This window comes from Catharus ustulatus, chromosome 4 (genome assembly GCF_009819885.2).
Source record: "Catharus ustulatus isolate bCatUst1 chromosome 4, bCatUst1.pri.v2, whole genome shotgun sequence".
NCBI classification, from domain to species: domain Eukaryota; kingdom Metazoa; phylum Chordata; class Aves; order Passeriformes; family Turdidae; genus Catharus; species Catharus ustulatus.
The window spans coordinates 2,864,427-2,881,378 of NC_046224.1; the positions used below are offsets into that span (position 1 = coordinate 2,864,427).

General features: G+C 44.5%; 1 protein-coding gene across 2 annotated transcripts in view; it reads left to right on the forward strand.

Annotated features, from left to right (window-relative positions):
- The window catches only part of PLXNA4 (plexin A4), a 450,712-nt gene that overhangs the window by 276,227 nt on the left and 157,533 nt on the right, over positions 1-16,952 (forward strand). The gene's annotated exons all lie outside the window — the stretch shown is intronic.

The window sequence follows — 16,952 nt, forward strand, 5'->3', positions numbered from 1 at the left end:
GCAGCCTGTTCCAATGTCTGACCACTCTTTAAATCATTATTTCTCTGTGAATTGTCTTAAAAGCCTGTGCTGTCAATAGCCCACAAAAATCTCTGATATAAACCCTCAGGAAAATGAGGTGGAAAAGGGAGCCCTAACACAGCAAACTAATTGCTGGGATGTTTATGTGTCAGCAGAAAACAAAACACATTTAGGGCAATGATAGCTTCATCTCTGCTGTCTGTGTGGCTCATCTGGAGGAGGCAATTCATCCTTGTCTGGCAAATATGGCAATTACTGTCCCAGTCCCATTACAGGCCTGGTCAGCAGGTCAGGCAGCTTGTCTTGTGAAATCTGCATCCTGATGGAGAAATCGGAGTTTATCGCTGAGCGAGACCAAACCCGCCTGCCATAAAAATAATAACAATAATAATAATAAAAACTTTTCACTTCTCATCAAGCCTGCGTGCCTAGCTAAGCTCTTTTCAGCCCAGGCTGACAATTATGGTTGGAACTATTTGGTGACTACTGAGAAAAATACGTCTTATTGTTTTGGTAAAATTTAAAAGGTTTAATAAAAAGATAATAGGAGATATACATAAAGTAAAGGGTTAAAATGGTTGGGTGTTTGGTAAGTTGTTAAGAGTACATGGTTGCTTTGGGAAAGTTTTTTAAAATACACTTTATAATATATTAATTTGTTTTATATTTATAGTTTTTTATGTTTAGTTAAACATTTTTTGGGAACTGTTTAGTATGGTTATTTTTTGTTTTTTTTTTTTTTTTAGAGTGTGCATGTTTTTTGGTTTGTAGTTTTAATTTTTTAAAATTATTTTTTAATTTGGGTGGTGGTTCTGGCCTTTTGCAGCTGGTGAGTGTTGATAATTGTTGTAGGGTTTTTATTATATGTTTATGGGTTGTTCATTTTAATTAAGTGGGTAGTTTAAGTATATTATTTTTTTTTAATTTATGTTTGATTTTTGTTATTAGAAGAAAAGAAAAAAACTTATATTTATACAGAAAAGCTATTTTAACATTATACATATAGCATTTATTTTAATAGTTGCAAAAAGCTAATAATATGTTATGCACTTATAACACTACTTATAAATTCATGGAATTGGAAGCTGAAAGGGTCTGGTGTGATTGTCTAATGCCATCTGCATAACTCAGGTCACAGAGCTCCTCGGGGACATGTCTGCTCTGAGCCCTCAGCTCAGCAATATTTCACATCTTTTAGGAAAACTAACTGGCTGAGCTAAATGTATCCAGGGATTCAGAACATGCTTTTCTAAACACCCCCATTAATGCCAGTCCCACCAGTCCTGGAGCTTCACAGAATCCATAGGAGGGGGGAGGAAAAAAAAGCCTGCTCCATGTGGGAATCCAGGATGTTCCCCTGGCTTCCATGGATAGCACAATGCCCAAGACCCCTGTGGGTTTGATTTCAGTCCCTGCGAGAAATTACCATCCCTATATGAAGAATTACAAGTCACAAAAAATAAGTACAGCATAAGTTAGATTGTTATAAGGTAGAAAAGTAAGTTTTGAAAATTGATTATAATAGGGGTCTGGAGACAAGATGGAGGAATTTGGGCAGGGTATGTCTTTCTTTCTCCTTCTTCATGGCATCCATCTTTTGGGTTAGGATTGGTTTGGGAGAAAGTTGGACAGTGCAATGTAGGTGTCATGTATTGGAAAGTACAGTAATTTCACGACTATAAGGCGCACCTCCTGGAGTTGGCAAATTTTGCAACTTTGTACCTTATATAAGGCGCACCGGACTATAGGGCGCACTTTGTTTTTGCAGAGAGGAGCAGTACCGCGCACAACAAAGTAACAAATAGGTGGCACCACCCCCGCATTGCGGCTCGCACTTCCAGGTTGGCAAATTTCGCGACTTTTTCCATTATATAAGGCGCACCGGACTATAAGGCGCACTTCCGGGTTTGGGCCAAAATTTTAGACAAAAGGGTGCGCCTTATAGTTGTGGAATTACTGTAATTGTAAACATCATTTATGTAGTTTATAGTATAAAAGATAAGACCTGCCCACAGGGCAGGCAGTGTGCCTCGGGCTGCCCTGCTGAACAGATCTCAGCTGGTCAGGGAAGAAATTTCTTAGGTAATAAAAAATAAACAACCTCGGAAACCTCAGGAAACAGCTTCTGCCTCTTTCTTCGGCACTGGAGTTGGAAAACAAAAACTCTAAAATCACCAAATACTGTGTGGTGAGTGATCTCAGGCTCAAAGAGACTCCACCATCACAGCTCCAGATTTATCCCACCTCCCTTCCTAAGGAATGGGCAGAAATAGTCCTAGGTGGGGTTTGTGTCCATTTCAGAGATGCTTTGGCTGCATGGAGGGAACTGGAGATGAAATAAATTCTGCAGGTGTGGGTCTCTGGCCAGGGAGGGATTTGAGCTTTGCTCCTACCTGGCTTGTATTCCCTTCTTCCCAGACAATTTCTGTTTCCAAAGTATAAATAAGATCAGACAGGAAAGGATGTTTGGAGTTGCTGATTCAGAGAGTGATGGCTGAAACAAGAAATAAAATAAATGTTAAACCTCACTTCACCTCTTCTTGGGACAAACACCTATAAAATCTGAGTGTCCTCTGGAGGAGATAAAAGAACAGGGGCATGAACTCTTGTGTTTACCTGAAACACCAGCCAAAAAAGTGATATTGTAACTCCTGGCATTAAAGCAGAACATCTACTGCTCTCCTTAGGTAAAATCCCAGGCAGCTGGAAGGAAACTCTCCTCCTCACCTATTATTTTGGTGAGATTTAAACCTGCTCCTCATCTGGCTTAGTAACACATCCCTAATTTCCTGCTCTCCATAAAGGCTGAGGAAACCACTCTCCTGCCTGTGCTGGGTGAGAGCTTTTCTCCACGCCTGCTGTTGGGTTAATAAAGCAGGGGCAGGCATTGCTGCTGTAATCCTCGGCAAGCAGAGGTGAAATTGCTCCTTCAGGACATCCATTATTGCCACCAGGCTGCACTGTGTGGGCAGGAGAGAGACAGACAGACAGATGTCACAGATCCACAGCGGGCCGGGGAAAGCTGTGGTTATAATTTTATGGTTCAGCGGTGTGAAATGGAATCTCATAAAGAAAAGGAACGTTCCCCACAGCCCCTGTGCTGTGCTGCACAAAGCTGACAGGGCTCACAAATGCCCTGAGCTGGGGGTGTGCACACACAGGCACGGCTGAGCACAGGGGATTCGGGATCCTCAGCAGCTCTATGGATGCCATGTGCTGGTTCTGCAATAGTTTGCACTTAGGAGAGGGCATCCACAGAGGTTTTCTCCCTGAGAACTTCCTCTGTGAGTTGATAGGACTAATTGGAGGCCAGTTTGGTTGTTAATAGCCTGGGAAACTATTTTTCTGGTTTTTCTTTTTGTGGAGAAGTCCCTATAACCTGACTCTTCTCCCTAAAATAAACTTTAAAAAAATATTTTTAAGTTACTAACTAACTAAAGTGTTTCTGTATATTGTTGTTAAGGAAAAAAAAATGAGTATATTAAAATTAACAAACCTAAACCACTACCTGCCCCAAGCCTGTAGTGGCTGACAGGAGGCCAGACCCAGTGTCCAGACCTCAGGAAAAGGGATTTCAGCTCAACCAGCTTCCCTGTTCCTCAGCCAAGGGCCCTGAGCTCTGCAAGGAGACTCCAAAATCCTTGAAGCCACTGGCTTCTTCTTGGGATGATGGAAAAAGAGGTGCAAGAGACTCCAAACTTTTTGAAATCACTGGTTTCTTTTTGAGATGAGGGTGATACATGGTTTAAGGGATTTCAAGAGACTCCAAACTCTTTGAAGCCACTGGTTTCTGTTTGGGATGATGGAAAAAGGGGTTCAGGAGACTCCAAACTCTTTGAACCCACTGGCTTTTTTTTGGGATGAGGGTGAGACATCGATAAAGGTGTTTAGGAGACTCCAAACTTTTTGAAATCACTTGTTTCTTTTTGGGATGAGGGTAACACATGAATAAAGGAGTTTAGGAGATTCCAAACTCTTTGGAGCCACTGGCTTCTTTTTGGGATGATGGAAAAAGGGGTTCAGGAGACTCCAAACTCTTTGAAACCACTGGCTTCTTTTTGTGATGAGGATGAGACATGGATAAAGGAGTTTAGGAAACTCCAAACTTTTTGAAATCACTGGTTTCTTTTTGGGAGGAGGGTGATACATGGTTTAAGGGGTTCAGGAGACTCCAAACTCTTTGAAATCACTGGTTTCTTTTTGGGATGAGGGTGAGGCATGGATAAAGGGGTTCAGGAGACTCTAAACTCTTTGAAGCCACTGGTTTCTTTCTGGGATGAGGGTGATACATGGTTTAAGGGATTTCAAGAGACTCCAAAGACTTTGGAGCCACTGGCTTGTTTTTGGGATGAGGGTGAGACACGGATAAAGGGGTACAGGAGACTCCAAACTTTTTGAAATCACTGGTTTCTTTTTGGGATGAGGGTAACACATGAATAAAGAGTTTAGGAGATTCCAAACTCTTTGGAGCCACTGGCTTCTTTTTGGGATGATGGAAAAGGGGGTTTAGGAGACTCCAAACTCTTTGAAGCCACTGGCTTCTTTTTAGGGTGACACATGGATAAAGGGGTTCAGGTGACTCCAAATTTTTTGAAAACACTGGTTTCTTTTTGGGATGAGGGTGAAGCATGGATAAAGGAGTTCAGGAGACTCCAAACTTTTTGAAATTACTGGTTTCTTTTTGAGATGAGGGTGATACATGGTTTAAGGGATTTCAAGAGACTCCAAACTCTTTGAAGCCACTGGTTTCTTTTTAGGATGAGGGTGAGACATGGATAAACAGGTTCAGGTGACTCAAAATTCTTTGAAACCACTGGCCTGTTTTTGGGGTGAGGGCGACACATGGATAAAGGGGTTCAGGAGGGTCAGCAGTGTCCCACCAAGAGGCAGAAATGTCCCCTTGTGAGCCAGCCCTGCAGGGAGGTGCTGGGGCTGCCCCAGCAGGGAGGAAGCTTTGCCCTCCCGGCTGCTGGAGGTGGAGGGGAGGAGAGAATCCTTAGAGCTGCACAGGGTTTCTCGTGTTTCAGAGGTGCTCTCTTAGCACTTGGCACTGCTCCTTGCTCTTGTTTCTGTCCCCTTGTATTACACGCCAAGCACGGCTCCCTCCTTTGTGGCCGGGGACAAAAGATTTGGGGCTTGTATTATTTGGGTTTTTTTTTTTGGTGAGCACTGTGAAATGCACCTGAGCAAATCCCCCAGCCCAAAGCCTTTTGTGAGGGATGCCCAGGAGGGAGGCAGGTGTAACCAGAGCCCTGGAGTGCCTTTGATCTGTGAGGTTCAGCGCTCCTTTAAGGCGCCTTAGCAGGCTAATCCCGCTCTCTTTCAGGGTGCCAGTTTGGGAACCACCTGGATGGAGCTGGCAAGGGCTTTGTAGGGTCTCTTGGGTCTCTGTGCTTTGTGCACAGGCCAGCTGGCAGCCTTGATCCTGGAGCCATCCAAGAACAGCATCCCCAGCCCCTGTCCCTGCCCCCTGGACATCGCTCCTGCTCAGCAGCGGCTTTGTGAGCTCAGGGCTTGGCAGCGAGGAGCTGAAACGGGATCTCCCTGCTTCATACAGCACCAACATCAGATCTGAACAGTTCTCTGCAGGGACAAAAGTGCTGTTTCTCTGCAGAGCCTCATGCCAGCTGTTTTTTTCCCCAAGAAATCTGGGCGCCAGCCTGCGGTTCCATAAAGGGAAAGGTGCGGTGGGAGTCTTGTCTTTCTGCTTGGGCTGGAGAGAAATGTGAAAGAATTCACCAGAGTGCAAATGAAACTAATTGGAGAAATAAGAACCTTGTGTGCTGCTTAGGGGTCATGCAGAAGCCTAAATTTAGGGTGATTACCAGGAGTCAGGAGGTCTTCACGAATCCACAGTGCTCAGGTTGATCCTGTCTAACTTTGGGCTCTTCACTGAGGAATTTTTGTGTAAAGCTAAACCTAAATAATAAACAGGCACTGGTTAATGCATGGTTCTTCTGAGGATGACCTTGAACACCTGAGACCTGAATTATCCTACATCTAAACTGCTGGGGAATTCATTCATGATTTAGGAGCATCCAGCCTCCCATCCTAATGATCCCTGAGGGCTAGAAGGGGTAATGTTAAGGAATGTTGAATAAATCTGAATGTCCTGGTTTGGGCCAAATGACATCTGGGCAGTATTATTTTATGAAAAATAGGATAATTTTCAATCTGTGAGAAAATAAGTGATCCATTATTGAAAGAAATAATGAAATTGTCTTTGTGGATGCCCTGTCTTTACCTTCCCACACAGTGCTTGAGACAACTCCATTTAAAAAAAATTCCCAAACCCTAAAAATAGCACCAAGAGATCTCTGAAAATGGTTTAATACTTGGCAGCTCTCAAAGAGCCTGAGGGTTTTCCTAGTAGTATTCTCCAGGGATCAATATTGGGCCCAAATCTATTGAAAACTTCCATGAATGAGCAGGAGGTTGTTATTAAATCCCACAGATAAAATATTCAGTGGAACAGCATTAACCACCACCAGGGCACAGCAGCTGGGCAACTTTGGCTGCCTCAGACAAAGCAAACCCAAACTTTGCTGTGCCACAGGAAGGAATTTAGGTCAGGCTGGGAAGTGGGAGACGTGTCCTAGAAAGCAGAAATGGATGAGGGGCCTGTTTCTTCACATCCTTCCAAAGGGTTTTTTCCTCATCTGGCCTTTTGTAGAAGCAGGTTGATATCCTGGACCTTTGGAGGAGTGCAGGAGAGTGGGAGAGCTGTAGTCATGCTCTGTGGCCAGATGGGAAAAGGACTAAATACCCACAATTTTTTTTTTTATTTTTTATTTTTTTTATTAGGAAGTGGGAACATCCTCATAGGGTTTGAAAGCATCTCAGTGTTAATTCATCAGCAGGAAGGTTGAGGGAGGACTTGATGAGAAAACAGCAGGTTAAAGGGTTTTACAACCTGGAAAAGAAAACCAAAATAAAGATCAGTGTTTGGAAGCCAAAGCCTGGTGAATTCACATGAAAACTGAGGTGTGTGCAAGCTTTTTATGGTGTGAGTGATTAGCTGCTGGGACATTTGGAGGATTCTCCCTTTCCTGGGAGGTCTTTCTAAGGGAAGATGCTTCAGCTAGACCCAGATTATCTGGTTCAGCCCAAGAGCAGGTGGGAAGTGGCCTGTGATGTACAGGAGGTGAGGACAGATGATGTAGTGGTCCCTTCTGATCTTCAAAGTTATGCATTTATATGATCCCTGAATTAGACATCCTTGGGCTTTCATTTTATGGCAAGATGAATGCTTGGGAAAGCTGGGAAAACACGTGTGGTGCTTCATCCCCTGAAATATGGCCATTGGGATGGAGCAAACCACGCTGCACTCGGCAGGAATTCTGCATTTCAAACCCCTTTTGTGAGTTAAAACCACACAGAGAGGGAGCTGGGCTTTGCTGGGATCTTCTTCCCTCTAATTCCACACCTAAAAAAAAAAAAGGCAGGGATAGCTAAAGTGCTCCAAAACAGTGTCCTGCACCTCAGCATCTTTTGGCAGCACTAATTACCCCCCAAAACCTCCCACAGCACCAGCTGAGTGCTGTCTGCTTTTCTCTCCTTCCACAAACTGAGACAGAAATTTAAGGGCTTGGGAAGAGCCTGCTTCACATTTCCTCCCTGAATCCTGCTCAACTCTTGAGAGGAGCCCTGGAGAGGCAGAGGTGCTGTGACAGCCCTGAAAACCCAATTTTGGGGCTGTGGGTTGGGCTGGTGAGTGTTTGCTCAGGGACAGCTGCAAACAAACGTTATCACGGCTCTCCCTGCCTGACACCTGAAGATTTTGGGTTGCAGATTAACCAGTGTGAGCTCAGAACTCTCCAGCTGATGTTATCCCTCTGATTGATGCTGCCTGTGGAGCTCCTGCCACAGAGATTTGAGGGAGAATGAGGTGTAAAGGAGAGGAGGTGGTGATAGCAGGAGAAAATTGGGGGTGGGGTGTGTGTGAGGTGTCTGGGATCAATCCAAATTTTCCTTTTTTTGTGGCAGGAAATGTGGAAATGTGAAGGTCAGTTCCAGTGCACCCTCACTCAGCTAAGAGCTAAAGCAAGTTTTATGAGTTACCTGCCTCTGATAAAACAATCACAGGTCAGCCTGATGTGTTGTGTTCATCACCTGGGATGAGCCTGAGGGATGTGGACAGTCCTGAGAGGTGACACCCTGCTAAAGGCAGGGTTTAATGGTTTTTGGTGAGATCAGGGCCTGGGAGCCCAGGGAGGGGACAAGATGGTGAAGAGTACAAAGAGGTGACCTCAGTCATCATGTAGCCCCTCCTTTGCCCAAAATGTGGCTAAAAATGGTAAATAAATGGTTAAAAGAGAAAGGATGAGCACAAGAAACAGTTGGAGGAGCTGGGAAAGGGGCTCAGCCTGGAGAAAAGGAGGCTCAGGGGGGACCTGGTGGCTTTGCACAAGGAGGGGACAACCAGGGGGAATTTGGGATCTGCTCCCAAGGACAGGATCAAACAGCTTCAAATTGTACCAGGGGAGGTTTGGGTCGGATATTAGGGAATATTTGTTCATGAAAAAGGTGCTGATGCATTGGAACAGACTGCCCAGGGCACTGTGGAACCACCATCCCTGGAAGTGCTCCAAAGCTCTGTGTGTGGATGTGGCACCTGGGGACATGGCCAGTGTGGCCTTGGCACGGCTGGGTTGGTCTTGGAGGGCTTTTCCACCCTTAAAGATTCTGTGATCAGAGGCACAGGGTGGTTTCCAGGTGGGAGGTGGCTGAAGAAGCAGGAGCTCCTCAGCCTTGAAGGAGGGGAGCTGGGGTAGATGGAGAGATTGGCAAATTTGGGAGTGGCAGGAGGGGATGGATAGGAGCTGACTGCTCAACACCTCTGCAAACACAGGAATTACAGGGCATGAAATTAAACTGCTGGAAAATCAAGTCCTGAACAAATGAAAGCAGGTGATTCCTTCAAGCTGTGGGCTCTGGATCTGTGAAAATCCCTTGCAAAGCATGTTGTGGATGCAACAATACAATTTCAAGGATAAAGCAAAACAATAAATAAATAAATAGCTCTCTGGGTTATGATAGAGAGACAAACAAGATGCAGAAGTTCCCCTGAATGAAAACAGCCAGAGGCTGGGCAGCTGCTGGGGACATAAATGTGTTTATCCTGGTCATGCTTTCCTTTTGGAAACTGGGATATTTGGGGTGTTGGTCCCAGCCAGTACAGCTGTTCCTGTGTGCAATTATGTGGGATTAAAAATCTGATTGTAGCTGAAAAAGGAGCATTTATCAAACTGCTTTAATTCCTGATGGTGCTGGCAGGGATTGTGTCCTGCACAAGGGAATTTGATCAACACAGTCCTTCAGGAACTGCCTGGATCAGGAGTAATGGAGCCACAAATCTGGGAGAGGGTCAGGGTGCTGGGGGAGAGAGAGGAGGCAAAGCTCCTCCAGGAAATTGGATGAGGATGGGGATTAGGATGGGACTTCATAGCTCAGGCAGATATTAAATATGTAGAGATGGGGTTTGTAGTGGTGACAGGGTTGAATTGGTGGGAATGGACATGATGAGATACCTGAGAGGGATGCTGAGGAGAAGGAATCTATGGGAAGATGATAACTGAGGGTAAGGATAATCTTTAAAGTCCTTTCCAACCCAAGTCTTTCTCTGATTCTGTGATGGGAACATCTGGAAAGACAATGGAACAACATGACCTGGAAAGCACCATCACCAGCAGAGACAACTCTTAACTTCTCCCTGTGTGTTTTAACTGTTCAGGCTCCACCAGGAGCCTTCAAGGGATGCTGGGCTTTGACAAACCCATTGCAGTGGCATGAATTCCTTCACAAGTCCCAATTAAATCTATTTATAGCCTTTTTGGAGCCTGGCTAACAATCTTTCCCTTGCTCAGCAGCCACGCTCCAGTGGCCACACAGGCACCAGCTCTCATTAAGCCTGGGCTGGCCCTGCATTAATTGTGACATGAGTCTCTTTTTTTTGAAGGTTTTGAACACAAATGTTTAGCCAAACCTCATTTGTTTCACAGTTTACAGAGTGAAACACTTGACCAGGAGATCAGGATTTAGTGTAGACAGGGCAGGGGGATGTGAAGCTGCCTGGATGCAGCAGGGAGGAGCAAGGATGGAATGCTGCAGGCAGAGGGAGTTGGCCAGAGCTGATGGTGTGTAGGGTGGGGAAGAAGGTGGTTGGTTTTTTCAGGATTGGGTAAAATCATTTCCACACCTCTGAGCTGGTGAACTCTGATTTTTCCAAGGAAGTTTAAAGATTTCCCTGCCTTGTGCCAACGGGATGCAATCCCAGCTGAGGATGGGTTTGGCAATCTTGGTAAAAGAAAAATGAGTGAATTCATTCAGTGGAAAGCTGAACTGAAACCTCTGAGTGTGTTGAAACACTTTTCAACCTGCAGGATGCCAAGCACACTCCCAGCAGGATGCTGTGTGCCCTGCTCCTCCTGGAGTGATGTTTTTGGGAGGGGAGTCACTACAGAGAGGAGGAATTCTTTGAAGAAGGGACAGGACTGGGTGGAGGCTGAGCATTGTAAAGGGAAAACTGGGAACCTGTCAAACCTTTAAGAAAAAGACTGAGATAATCTTTGTTATGTCTGTTCCCTTGTAAATACAGGCAGAACAGGGAGCAGGGATGAGGTTGGTGTGACAGAGCAGATGGGGAAAGGCTCTTGCTCAAACACAGCCCCTGTCACCACACAAGAGCTTCAGAGTTCTGCTTTACAACCTGTGGAACACAGGGGATTTCCTGTAGCACTCCCCAAGAAATTAAAGAGAATATATTTTGTATTGTGACTCATTACTCTGGAGCTGTGATTAGGAACATATTTGAGGATTGCTCTCAGTGACAAAATTTGAGGAAGAGCAGAGAATGAAGTGTGGGAGTCCCCTCACCCAGTGACTGTGGTGTACATTTATAATGTACACCTGACCTTTTTATTCAGTGAACAGACACAGGCACATCCAGGGTGTGATTTATCTCATCCCTGCTTGACATCTAAAACAGAGAGCAGACAAATCCTGCCCTGCAAAAGGTCTCTCCTTCTGCAGAGCACGAGTTTCTAGCTTAGAATTAGACTCTGATGTTGCAGACAGAGTTTAGTGAGAAGGCAAAGCCCTCACTTTTCACCCCTGCCACGACAGAGCTGTTCCCTACAAGCTGCAAGACTGACAGATTGGATAGATCAGAAATGAAGCCCAGCATGGTTTACACAGAAAAGCCCTGATTTGAGGGCTTTGCTGAGCCAGCTGCAGGGCAGGGTCCTGCTAAGGGAGGTATGAAGAGAAGAACTGCACTGCAAGGTGTGCAAAGCAAATTTCTCTGCTGTAGGAGCAGCAATGTCATCCTGAGAGCTTCTGATGGGAGCTGCCAACCTCAAAGTTTCCTGGAGCTGTTGCCACAGAGGCTGTGGATATTAAATCCTTCTATTCCTCCTCCTGTACCTCTGTTGGTGTGAGTGTTGTGTGGTTGTGGCTGAGGATTTGCTCTGGCAGTGCCAGGGTGGAGAAATCTCTCACCAAAAGTGCCCAGAGCAGAGACAGGAGAGGAGAAGGAACAGCAAACACACAACTGGAGGTAGGGAGCCCTTGGTGAGCAAGGATATTTGATCAGGTAATTTATCCTGCCACGTAGCAGGACACTGACCCCCACTTTAATTATTGTGTCATTTGTCCTTGACAGCTACTGCTGCTTCCAATTAACGCTCTTAATTAAAGCCCCCAGTTTTCCAGGGGTGTAAGCAAGGATTTGCTGGGAAGAGGGCTGCAATGAAGAGGCAGAGCTTGCAGGTGTCTGATGAGAAATGACACTCCCTGTCCCAGTGGGACTGACAGGTTATGTGCTTATTCTGCACAATGGCAGGCTGGGATCAAACCCAGATCCTCATCTCTGTCCCTCAGGAGCAGCTCCTGCCCCACAGTCTGACATCTCCTGAGTGTGACTCCTGTTTCTCACCAGGGTAAATAATGTGCTTCAGCTCCCTGGGCTTTGCTTTTCCCTGCTCCTGCTTTTTTACTGGCTCTGTAGGTTAGGTAGTAAGGCACAGGATATCAAACATGACAGAGGAAATCCAAGTCCCTTTGTCCAGAATAAAATCAGCATTTTGGGATGGTGTGCAGGTGACTGAACCTCCTCAGTGACTGCAAAAGGTGCAGAAGTGCTTCAACCTGTGGCTCTTTCAGGTTTTTTTTTATTTTTTTGCCTTCCTCTATTTAATAAACTGCATTATCGTGAACACTCCATTCAGGGCTTTGAAATCAAATAAGCTCCACTCTTAATCTTTCTGCAGTTTTTTGGGGCTGGCTGAGCCTCCAAAGATAGCAGCATTCACAGAACCCACATGGCTTGACAGAGCCACTGTTCAGTGTTTTGGAAATGGATCTTTTGACTGTTGGGGAAGGAAATTGGCTACTTAAGATGCCTTTTTGTACATTTAAATTAACTTACTCCATCAGACTGAATAAATCCTGCTGCTGTATTAACATCCAATTATAACAACAGAGATTGAGCAATGATTCAGGTTTTGACCAGAATGTTGGCAGTTTAAGGGGGGAAAAGAAGTAATGTATATTGAAATAAAAAAGTCAAAAATGGGAGCCAGAAAATTGTGACTGAGCACATAGCAGGAGCTTTTGTGAATGTATAATGGCAGAAGCAGAAGCCAAATTTCTAACAGGATTAGCTGTTACTGTCTATCAGATCCAAAAAACTCAATCATTTTGTTTTAAATGACTTTTTGTAACTCATTCATACCAGAAATAGGGAGGGGAAGGGAGGCTGGGAGCTGGAGAACCTGGAGTTTGGAATTTAGGCAGGATCAGGGGTGAGGTGTTGAGTGGAACACTCTGAAGGACATCTCTGAACCATTCAGCACTTTGCAGATTTTGCCAGATTTTTAAGATGTCCTTGTGAGCCAGAAACTCGTGAATGATTTCTTTGGGGAGCAGTGAATGGATGTGTTGATGAGGTGAAATATCACTTCAAATCCTGCTGCAGCCATGGCAGCTGGGCCTGCTCATTGTTCCCTTTCTGCCCTTGAGAAGGACACGAGGTTCACCTGCCCCTTGTCCAGCCCTGGCTCTGACCAAAATTTTGGTCAAAATTTTGGTCCGAACCCAAAGTGCGGCTTATAATCAGGTGTGGTTTATATATGGACAAAGAAGGAAAAGTTGCTGTTTTAGTTTGGAGGACAGGTGTGTGCTGAGAAAGGCAGGAGCCTCTCTTTGAAATGGAGAATGTAAACCCCCTCCCTCCAAATTATTATAATTTTGAAATCAAGGGGCTTTCAGGCAAAGATATGGGAATTAGGAATAACAGATCTTTACTAGGGAAATTAAAATAGAAATACAGTACTAGAAACTTTTCCCCCTGGCTGGAGCAACTTCCAGTGGGATGCAGTAATTTTATCAGTGCCACAGTGGGACTCAATGGCCATGAGCAGAAAATGACTGGCTGGAGGAAGGATGGGTTGTGAAAAGATAAAGAACATTGCCCATGAGATAAAGAACACTGCCCCAGCTGGTTTATAAACCATGGCCATGAACAGGAGATATCCCATGAGATAAAGAACACTGCCCCAGCTGGTTTATAAACCATGGCCATGAACAGGAGATATCCCATGAGATAAAGAACACTGCCCCAGCTGGTTTATAAACCATGGCCATGAACAGGAGATATCCCATGAGATAAAGAACACTGCCCCAGCTGGTTTATAAACCATGGCCATGAACAGGAGATATCCCATGAGATAAAGAACACTGCCCCAGCTGGTTTCAATGGATGCCCATTAGCAGAATATCTCCCACAGAGATCAGGATCACTGCCCCACCCTCAAGAGATGATGATCAAATAGATTATTCCAGAATAGAGTATTCCAGAATTCTGTGATATTTGCTGGAAAATGTTGAATCCAGGTTTTGCTCCCATGAAAAACCAGGGATAGAGACCCTCACCAGAGCTGGGAAATAACCTTGAGGAGTTTCTCAGGCTTTCCAAGGATGGAGAAGGGGTGGAAGGAGTAACCACAACCTGGTTTACCATGGAGATTTCCACCTCCAGCACTGGTGCCTCATCCAAGGCTCTGTAACTGGGAGGCTGCATGGACTTCCCTTCTGCTGATATTTTAGTGGCAGCACAAAAATCTGACTGTTCCCTGCAGGGACACAGCTCTCAAACCCTTCAATGTGAAAAGCTGAGCTGAATTAATTACAGTTGATGCTCCAAAAAGGAAAATAAGACCTCTGATGTGCCTTATTTGCTTGATGCTCTTCCTCTTTTGAGCAGACGACCCTCAGGTGGCTTTTCTTTCAGTTGCAGCTCCTTTGTTTTTTGTGGTTTCTTTCTGCATTAATTGGGAGGTCTGACACTTCCAGCCCAAGACATTTATCAGCGTGGTACAGTTTTAATTAATCTCACAAAAAAGCTGCTAGGGGTGAACTCATAAAAAGGACTTTTAGGGCAGGAATAATGCACATGGTGACCCAGGACACACTCTGGTGGGATTGACAGGATTTGGGATGTGGGAAGCTCGTGGCACATCCCTGTGGGCTCTGGGACAGCAGCACAAGCCAGGTGTGCTCCTAAAAACAGCACATATCCCTCAAAATATACCCAAACACAGTGAAAAGAAAACATTTCTGCAAAGATTTGGGGTCCCAGTAGGTTCCTCCTGCCACTGGAATGAGCTTGGATATCCTTTGATGGCTAATTAATAATTAAGAATACTTCTTATCTAGTCTTTTTTAGAGCAATTTACCAAAAAATGGCAAATTTCAGTCGTTTCTTGTTCCTATATCAGAGCCACAGGTGGATTCTGACTCTGAACATTCAAGCCAGGATCACCAGGTGTTGGAAAAGTTAATTTTCTGATCTAAACTTCTTAACCAAGGCTCACTTCTATCAGACAGGTGCAAACTGGCTCAGAAATGAGGTTGGGTGGAGCCATCTAGAGCTAATGAGGATAAATCAAGCAGCACCATATGTCAAACTGAGGGTGGTTTGGGTGGGAACTGCAGAGCCAAACCCAACTGTGCTCACAAAATTCTAATTACCAGGTGGGAATTGCATCTGGATTGAGGAATGGCATTTTTAAAGTTTTTCAAAACTAAATTACCTGCTTCTTCTTCAAGTCCTCTGGTGGCCACGGTGCAGACATGGCCAAGCTTGATGTGATGGAGATAAAAATGATTCACAATATATTTTTCTCAGGTGGAAATAAGAGGTGGGAATGGCCAACATAACAAATTATCACATCTCCACCTTTTGGGATCTTCTTGTAAAAAAAAAAAAAATTACATCTCTTTGGAATTTGGATTCAACACAGACTCTTGGGTTCAACAAGTTTAATTGGGTGAAACCCTGAGGCATAAAATTTATTCTTCATGAGTGATACCTTCTTGATCAGAAGCTTAATTAACAATCTTAATTTTTCATAGAATCTTGGAAAAGACCTTTAAGCTCACCAAACCCAACCATTAATTCACCACTGCCAAGGCCACCACAATTAGAGAAGTCTAAATGAGTCCCTCCCTGTCTTGTTCTTCCAACTTTTCTTGCTCTGTGATCTGCTCTGGTTATGTTTTTATGCTCATGGCAATAGATTCAGTCAAGAAAAGCGAGTTTGTGTTGGTTTTTGTTTGAGATTTTTTCCTCCATTTCTCACTTTTTCATTAAAGGCTTTCAGTAGCCACAGTTGGTTCCTCTGGCTGACTTGGCACAGGCAGTGGTGCAATGGTAAATAAACCCCATCCTGTTTCTACCTGAAGTTTTCTAAATCTTCTGCCACTTGCCAGAGGCAAAACTGCACATCTTCAGCTTTTGCTTATAGACTATCAACTGGGATTTGTGGGAAGGGGTGAGAAAAACAATTTCTGATACAGCCAGAAAAGGTCTGCACAGGGAGCTGAATTTTTGCCTGAAATATATTTATATTTAAAAAATTTATATTTAAATAAATATATTTATATTTATATTTAAATTTTATATATCATATATATTTATAATAGATAATTTATATTTTTAAAAAATAATAAAATAAATAAAAAGTCAGTTCTTGATTCATTTACAGTCAAGATGGATCTTAGTCTGTCACTCCAGAGCTCAAACTCTCCTGAATGTCGTGCCAAGTAAAAAATTGTCCCTGGGATCCAGGTGTATTCCCTCATCATTTGTCAGGGGTAACTGCTCTGCAGTTTGGAGCTGGCAGCTCTCAGTGGCGTTTCATCAGGATAATACCACACTCTGTCATCTGAGGGAATAAACTCTCCCTGCTGACAGGAACTGGGGTGAAGACACCAGCAATTGACTGGATATTACAGAGGCTCTCTGAAGCTTATTCAATGGAAAAGGGACTATCAGGTCATTGGGCCCAAATTGTGTGTTTGGCTTCAAACGCTGAGAGGGGCTCACAAAACCTAAGAGGAATCAAAAGCGCTGGTCTGTGAGACAGGAGGTCAGGCTGGGCAGTCCCTTCAACCTCTGAAAGCTCTTGCTGAGATACTTTAATTAAAAAGGAAAAATAAAAGGAAAACAGATGATAAAATGCAGTATTTTGGCAGTACATGGGTGTTTCAGGTCCTACTCCAACAGCTTCTGAGCTGCAAAAGCAGGGCCAGGACAAGAAAATATCCAGCCTGGTAGGCTTTGTCCTTTCCTGCTGGGATCAACCTCTCCAGGATGGGACAAGTGATGGCTGGGAGATGCACAGGCAATGGGGAGTGGAGCTCAGGCTCTCCTGGGAGCAGCAGGGCTGGTGGTGGCAGGAGACAAAGACATCACAGGACCTCAGTTCTCACAGGAACACAAAGAAACAGAGTCCAAAACCAGAGAGATCAATGAGATCCAGGGAGTTTAACTTGCTGCAGAAAATCTGTTGTCCAGTTGAAATGAAATAATTTGAGGTGCCACATCCTGACAGCCTGCCTGATTTGCTGATTGCTGGGAAAATCCTGCA